Consider the following 8,903-nt stretch of genomic DNA (forward strand, 5'->3'; position numbering starts at 1 on the left):
CATGTAAATGAACTACCAGTGTTCATGAAAACACAGAAAACCTGCATAAAGCATTTTTTATCGTTTATTTTACAAAATGTGGAACCAATATTAAGTTTAAATAAGATTTTTGCTGTAGTGAAACTAGCGATTGAGATCATAAACTTGTCAAAAACATGTTAACTGAGGGAATGAATGAAGAGAGGTGTAGGGTCATTTTCTCATTTTCTCATAGACTTCTATATATAATTGGTCTTCTCAGTTAATTTGCCCCCTGCTGGCTATAAATGCAATTTGGAGGCAAGTTTGAGGCACTACGGACAGGCTTCACTTTTTATAGCAGGCCATTCCGCTTTATTGCAACTTAAATTATATATCTTTTTAATTCAAACCATCAATTCAGGAAGGGGCACAGAGCAAATTGGATATCGCTGTTCAACAGAAAAGCCCCTCAAAAAAGGATCAAGAGCTTTGTGCCTCTTAAACTGTTTATTTCACATCAGACTTTTAACATCCCATAATCCTCAGTGTGCAGATTTGCCTGTATTATATCTCCTGACTGTCCCTCCTCCCATGGTGTTGAAGAGTATGTGTCAATGTCCTGCCTTTGATTTTTCTCTCCAGTAAAGATGCTGATTCTGCGTTTCTCTGAAGCTGAAATGATGCTGTGGTTTCCCTGTGCCTCCTGCAGTGGACCACCCTGAGCTGAGTGGTGGAGGCTGGATGGAGACGGGGGAGGGGGGTAGGCAGGAGTGCATTGTGGGGATCTGCTTTTGAGGAATGAGCCCTCACATGCTTTCTCTTCCTGGAGAAACTGGGGTGGAATAATTACATAGCATACGTGCAAAACTGAACTCCGCTCGTTGTGAAAGGGTAGAGGGGAGTGAGTGATAAAGAGAGAAATGAAGCAGGAGAAGAGAACAGAGACGATGGCCGCCAGTTCCTGCAAGCCCTGCCCAGTAGTTATCACATTATTTACAGCCGAGGATTTAATGCATCGTTCAGTAATGAGCAGCCGTCCAATGGCCTGTGATCTGAAGCTCTCTTATTCACTCGCTGGGCTGAACTCCAGGCGGCTAAAAGCTGGAGGAGTCCCCCCAGATGGAAACTAAGCCAGCTGCCATTTCTCACTTTACTCTTTTGCACTAAGGTGATATATCATGGTTGGTGTGTGTGTGTGTGTGTGTGTGTGTGTGTGTGTGTGTGTGTGTGTGTGTGTGTGTGTGTGTGTGTGTGTGTGTGTGTGTGTGTGTGTACATTGGCCTTAATTTTAAACCTTGAAAATAAGTTAAATGGTTTCAGTCACCAGGTTAAGGTTTTGATTATACTCACACAATCATGTGCCACTTCATTTTACTTATTTGATGATTGGAATATGCTGTTTTTCTTTATGAGTGTGGCCTTTTCCTCTTTCATTAGCAATCCCAAACAACCACCTTCAGAAAATATGTTAGTCGACTGCAAAAGCTAACACTGACACCCTGTGGTCACCTGCTAAAGTTACACCACACCCAGTTGTGGAACACTACACTGTTCTATAGTTAAAGTGAATGGTAAACATCAACCACAGAGCCAAGGTGTAGTACTTCAGAATACCTGAGAAAAGGCTACATCATGCTTTTTAGGGTTGTCCCTTTCCTGTAGTGTGATACATAGGTTTGCGTGCATGTAAATGGTCTGCAAAGGCCAAGTAAAAATGTCAATACTACGGTGTTGAAATACTCCGTTACAAGTAAAAGTCTTGCATTCAAAACTCAAATAGAAGTACACCATCAGAACAAACTTTAAGTACAACAATTAAAAGTACTTAGGATGCAGGGTGGCCCCTTTCAGAATCATTAATAATGTTTTTAGTACAATATTTATTGATGCATTAATCTGTTTATTACTTATAATGCTTACTAATGTTGCTCTTCGTATAGGTCTGGTTTAAAAAAAAAAGTGCGGTCCGACAACATGAAAAACTATTTAACCAGACAATTAATTATTCAGACATAGATATTTACTAAGAATATGTTATGCTCTATTCAAACACAAGGCATTAAATGATATAGTGATAAGCTTAATATATACAAAAACATCATTTATAGGGTACTTTCTATTGGGAAGTAGCAGTCCCAAACCCTGACATCTACATTTCAATTTCTGTAAATGACACTTAAAACATTTTTTTATTTTTTTTCAATGGTGTATTTAGAAGATCTTTATGATTACATTCAAACAGAAGTTGTAATATTTAGATTTATTGTGGGTTTAATTTTTTAATAAAAGAACTATACTCAAAAAATCATATCCCCAGTTTTCATGTCACTACCGAAACACAAGGGGTTTTAGTCCAATGGCTGAGCCTGGTTTTTAGCCACACCCCTGCATTTTTGACAAAGCAGTGACACTGCATCCCTGTCCCTCATGGCTGAATGGCAAGTAGCTATATCCCATACTTTTGATATAAATCTGTTCCAAAATCTGAAAATCGGCGTATAACCTTAAGAATTGTCACTACCGAACACATATTATCTTCAATTAAGTAAACTTTTTCGGGGTTTTATGCAAAGTATTAGGTTTTTATGTGTGTAAACCTCTTCAAAGACGTTTATGCTAGCCATGTACTTGCTAGCATTCTTTAGTTATGATCAAACTTAGCTAGAATCGTCTCTACCGAAACAGTCACTACCGAAACATATGGTTACATTTCGGTAATTGACATGATCATTTCGGTAGTGACAAAATGGAATGGTAAGCAGGTAAATCCCATCGTTTTGAAATAAATGTGTTTTAAAGTCTGAAAATCAGTGTGTTACTTTAACCTGTTAAACCCGAGAGACCCCGGTACCGGGGCACTGCCGCAACATCTTGCAGGAAACAGTGTCTGAGGGCATGTTCATTTAATAAACTATGAATGTTTTATATCCATGTAACGGGAAGAAACTCATCTAACTGATCATTTTTTTATTTTTTTTAAAAGAAAACCCACAATGCTAACACTGAGCCTCTGAATTAGCAACGAGCGAAAAATGCTAACAGATTACTGCACCGAAAATCACTCACAAAACCTTATTATTTATCTGTTCTCCACATCCATGACATCGATTAACATCGTGAGGTGACACAGAATCGATGGGTACCCTCAATATCACTGAATTATACGAATTCGCGACGTTATAAACAAAAACAGACATCAAAACAGGTGACGCTAGGTAGCTAAAAATGCTAACATTTTTACCTTGGCTCTGTAGTCTCTCCAAAGTGGTCTTCAATGGCATTAAAACGATAAAAACGCTGCTGAAGTTAATCCATAGGTTAATCCAATGTGTCTGTGTCCCTTTGAAATGATTTCTGATAATCCATGAGCAATAAAATGGATAATCCATGCTTTTACGTTTCTAGATGTCAGAGCTAGACTGTAGCTTCACTCTAATGCAAAATTACATGCGCAAAGCCCCCCACCTTTTTGTTTCACAATGAGTGTGTGTGGGGGACTCCCCCTTCGATTCTATTGGCTCTAACGGTCAGAAAGAGGTGTCAACCATCAAAATTGACCAATGGGTTCCAGAGATATGAAAAAAATATTCCACCCAAATCACCTCAGAGGTGGAGTGTTTTTGTAATATCTGAATTTTCTTTAAAATAAAAAACATCTATATTGATTCTGACTTTTCTACATCCAACTCACAGGTTTATCATTACTTTGAGAAAAAAGATTATTAATTTAACCCTTTAAGAAGGGAAGATATGGTCATTTGTTCTGGGAATGTCATTTTCGAGCCTGAGACCTGAAAAACAGGCTCAGGGCTTAACAGGTTAAAGGTCTCTTATTATACTATTTTTAGGCATATATTATAGGTCTCAGATATATAAAAAACATGTCTATGAAGTGTTTTGCTCAAAATACCAAACAGATCACCCATTCTAGCCTCATTCCCCTCTATTTCAGCTGTTACTAAAGTGATGATTCTGGGTCCTTAGCTTCAAACATTCACACTTCAACATATTTCATTTCATTTCAAACCTTTATTTAACCAGGTAGGTCCCATTGAGATCATTGATCTCTTTTTCAAGGGAGACCTGCAGCAAGTAGGTTACACATGAAACATAAAACAACATAAAACAATAAAGGACATCATACATCATATGCTCTATATAAATCTTTCTACCGTCGATATTTATATATTTAAACGTTTTTATTATGCGTTTTAATTATTTGTTCTACTCATGCAAGCCCCCTGCTGCAACTACTGTACATTTACAAAGTTACAAATATTATATGTAATCTAATATAATATAATCTAACATTTGTTACATTTTGGACTATGACTAAAATATGTTGAATTGATCTCTCCAGTAGAGATCCAAAAACAGTATTGCTTTTCATGAGGTTCATGGTGTCCCAACACTTTTGAACACTCTTTGTGTCACAGTCTGCTTTCTCACTCACCTAGTTTCTGCATTAACATTCCTTAGTCACCTGGTAGCCACACCCTGTCGCTCTCTCTCACTCTGTTACACCCATCAGCTCCAGTAGTATATAGGCCCACTTCACTCTCACCTCAGTGCCAGATCGTACTTTGCAGCATGCCAGTCTTTCCAGCATTACTTCCCAGATTGCTCTCCCGGTTCCGACCCTGCCTGTCCTTGACCTGCCTGCCTCGCCTGATTCCTGACCCTGCCTGTACCTGCGACTCCCTTCTTGCCTTCTCCTTGAACCCTCGCCTGTCCCCGACCAGCCCTTTGCCTACTACCTGCCTTTTCGTCTCCTACCAGTTATTGCCTTCAATAAAGCTGGTTACTGACTATCCCTGGTTTCCCCGTGTTCTGCATTTTGGTCCTCAGCTCGTTTGTGACACTTTGTTGGGGAAATATTTTCCAAGGCCCATAACTTTGACCAAGTTTATCAGTTCATACTGTCCTGACTGAGCACACGCACCTGTAACCTTGGCTGCTGTGCTCTCAGTGTTTTGTCTCCCTGTTCCTGCCTGTTGGCGTCAGCTGATAGAGGTGTTATCATTCTATATTGTTAGGCACAATGTTGATTATTCTCTCTGAACTAGCTAAATACATGGGTCTGGGGTAGAGTTCTTCAGAATTGACGTGGCAACTCTATCGTGAAGTCAGAACCTCTGGCTCTTGGACTTGTTTTGTGAATCCTACGGCCGAAGCTCCTAAATAAACCATCAGTGTTTGACATCGAAGCTCCAGTTCTCCCCGTGTCTCCTTCCTGAGTCGGTGACTCCCACTGCATTGCTACACAGACGTTTTCCCCCACACTCTTTATGTTGCTTTCTCATTCATTTGTCAAATTTGTGTGAAGAATACTTACGTCACTGATCCACTTGGTGAAGGAAAAGGTGCGAGTGAACACCGTGGGCTTCATGAGGGTGTTGCATCCTCGAGAGGAGACGAAGCTGGTCACTCCCTGCACGTAGAACCGGCCGTCCCTGCCCCTGCAGTTCAGAGGGCCGCCTGAGTCTCCCTGCAGAAACACACAGAGACAGGTGAAGGCAACAGTGTGAACCTAACATGTTGTGATGAAGGGGGCGGTGCATACATGGCAGCCAGAGCGGATGTCACCGCCACCGCAGATCATGGTGGTCTTCACGGTGCCCCCCCCACCAGCCGCTGCTGCTGCACACGCTGTGGCCGACCACAGGGAGCAGAGCCTGCTGGAGCTTAGAGGCCAGGGGACCCCCACCTGCAGGAGGAGAATACAAAGTTAAAAACCAAGAGCATCGCCAGGTCACAACTGCTTGAATAGAGACAACTATTTTCTAACTGCCCTTTTTGAAGAATTCCTTCCTTTTGCTTTATGTTGCATTTTATTCCTGCTGCATTTTTTTACTCATAAATGATAGTGGTTTGAATTTCATTTTTGTTCAATCCTCTTTAATCTCGATCCAATCCTGCCATTTTACATCTCTTTTCTAAAATGTGTTGTGGCGTTATAAAAACTGACTGTAGATCCTCCCCCAGCCGGTGATGTAGCAGGGGTCGTCGTGAGGAGCGACCTCTCCGCTCTCTGGCACACAGGAAGGCTGCACCTTTTCGTTCAGAACCACAGGGGAGGCCAGTTTGATCATGGCGATATCATTGCTAAACAACAAGAAAATCATGTTGAAAATAGAGACATATCTTAAGGAGAGAAATAACAAAAATGATGAATCAATCAATCAAGATGAAGGAACAGGAAGTGGTCAAATGCTTATTCATCAGGACTCGTTCCTGGCCCACTCTTTTAACCAAGGACCGCAAAGCTGAAGTTACTATTTTACTTATAGTACTGTATGTTGCATTTTTGTTTTTTTGTTGATTGTATGTATTTGTTTCAAATGAAATATGTCTTTAGGGTGACTCACAAAATCTGTCCAGGGACTACAGATGAAAAATAGCCTCTTGGCTAACTCTGGCAACTTTACATAAATGTTGATTAATGTTCACTGTCCCTGTTCAATGAATGAATAAATAAAATAAACTATTTACTTGAACATTTACAAGTCACTCCACAGTAGTCTATCTGTCTCCAAGTGGCCAACCAAAAAAACAATCAATGCAGTTTTAAATTTAAAACGCAAAATGGAAAAAGCAGTGTGTAGGAGTTATACACACTTACCCACAGGACAGGCAGTTGTCATTCCAGTCAGGGTGAACAACGATCTTCTCCACACTCCTGATCTGCTCGTTGCTCTCCTCTTGGTGAGGTCATACTCGCCCATCACCACGCGGTAGGTACGAGATATGAAACACATATAAGTACAGTGTAAAGAGACACACACACTTTAGCCTAAACCTTCATTTCACATCACACAACAGAGAAAGAGAGTGAACTCACCCGATGCAGTGACCAGCAGTCATCACCCAGTTGTGGGAGAGCAGGGTGCCCCCACAGGTGTGACGGTACGTGGAGCCACTGAGATACTGCAGAGAGATCTGAGAAGCAGGGGTGGAAGAAGTACTCTGATTTATTAGTGAAAGTAGCCATAGTAAACTTTGAAAATACTCTGTTACAAGGGAAACTCCTGCATTCCAAGTCTTACAAAGGTAAAACTAAAGTATAGGTTTGGCATAAAATATCAATTACTGTAAATACCAATTTTAAGAGATCTCATTAAGCGTGATGACACATTTAGGAATCATATTTATTAAATAACTGGATTATGATTATTGATTAATGAATGTGATCATACTGTAACAGCTATTAAAAGTGGAGCTAATGACTCAATATACTGCTGCTGGATTATATTAGCTTTAAAGATATGTTTATTTATTAGTTGATTTATATTTTGTATTAGCTAATAATCTGAATCCTTAACTAAATTGATTTACCTAAGTGTTGTACAATTCTCAGATACATTTAAGTATTTCAAATGCATGCTAGTGTATACAGCTAAGACAGAAATATTTAAATAGATGTATTTAAGAGCAAGGTTTTCAAATGAACATTTAATATGAAATATATGCTGAGACTATAGAATAGACTCAAGTTTTAAACGATAAAATTAGCGGTTTTGCTAATAAACTCTTTTAGTTTTCAAGGTTATTCTTTTTTATTAGTAACTCTGTTTTTTTATTTCTGTTATTTTATTTTGACTAAAGCATAATGTATTTCCACACAGAAATGTTAGCAGACCTGCTCATTTATCTGCTGCACTGTCAACAATAAAACAGACACATTTAAGAGATGTGACAGAAAACAATCTGTGAGTTGGCAGATCTTTATCCCCTCATGTCTTATACATGCCATACGTCAAATACACTGATCATTATTGTCTCACCTGCCAGGGCCAGCTGTAGGGTCGAGCATCCTCTCCGTTCACAACGCGGCTCACAGAGGGAGGATAGTCGGGGGTGCCGCACCCGTGAGCTGGACCACGGAGAGAACCAGAGGTTAGAAAGGTGATACAGCTCATTTCTAACACTAAAAGCTGTTGCTGTCACACAAGTTTGACCTTGCAACATTTGTCTGTGATTAGGTTGCTTTTCCTAACTTTGTTTGCTGCAGAAAGTCACATATTCTAAGGTATAGTAGTTGTCTGTCTGACAGATGTCTCCCGACTGTCTGTGGATATGTATTTTGGTAAGAGAGCAAACATGCTGATGGATAAAAGTCATAGAAATGAGAGGTCTTACATGGCTGGCAAAATCCAACACACACCATCCTGTCCAAAACTCACTAGAGCACCAAACTGGGATTCATCCGCAACTAAAATAGTGCCAAACAAGTGCACTATGTCCACCATTTAGACTACAGTTACCAGCTATTCTGTATATATATATTATTTGTTGGATGCATTTTTGTCTTTAATAGGAATAAATGGGCTAAGTGCCACAGATTTGAGACTTGAGGCACGAACTAAGGCCGGAGCTGTACTTGCTTTTTAATTACACTTTTAAATCACTTTCATTTTTGAGGACATATACAATTCCCAATGAAGCAAACAAGACTTTAAAAGTAAAGACATCGTCGACTTCACACGTTGTTGATTTGAATATTTGCGTTGATACTAAAAGAAAAATAAAGTTCTGATTATTTATTTTTCTTAGCATTGAACAGATCAATCAATCATAATAATAAAATGTATAAACCAAGATTAAATCAAATAAGAATGACAAAATAATATAATAAAAACATTTCAATTAAAAGCCAAATTAAAAAGGTGGGTCTTGAGTTTGCTCCTAAAAAATATAAACCCCCTTAAACCAATTGGATGGAACTCACCATAGGCAGCAAACAGCAGGACAAGGGCCACTTTCACCATGATTGGATGATGGTCTGTCTGAGTGTGGTGTATGGCTTTTATACTCAGAAGATTGACAGCGATCAGACACACACACACACACACACGCACGCACCCACACACACACACACACACACACACACACACACACACACACACACACACACACTCACACACACACAGTCAGCTTATGAC

General features: G+C 39.7%; 1 pseudogene; it reads right to left on the reverse strand.

Annotated features, from left to right (window-relative positions):
* Positions 1–5,170: 5,170 nt before the first annotated feature.
* On the reverse strand, positions 5,171–8,729 carry LOC117495924 (annotated as a pseudogene).
* Between the last annotated feature and the right edge of the window lie 174 nt (positions 8,730–8,903).

Source organism: Trematomus bernacchii, unplaced genomic scaffold (genome assembly GCF_902827165.1).
Source record: "Trematomus bernacchii unplaced genomic scaffold, fTreBer1.1, whole genome shotgun sequence".
Classification (NCBI taxonomy): Eukaryota; Metazoa; Chordata; class Actinopteri; order Perciformes; family Nototheniidae; genus Trematomus; species Trematomus bernacchii.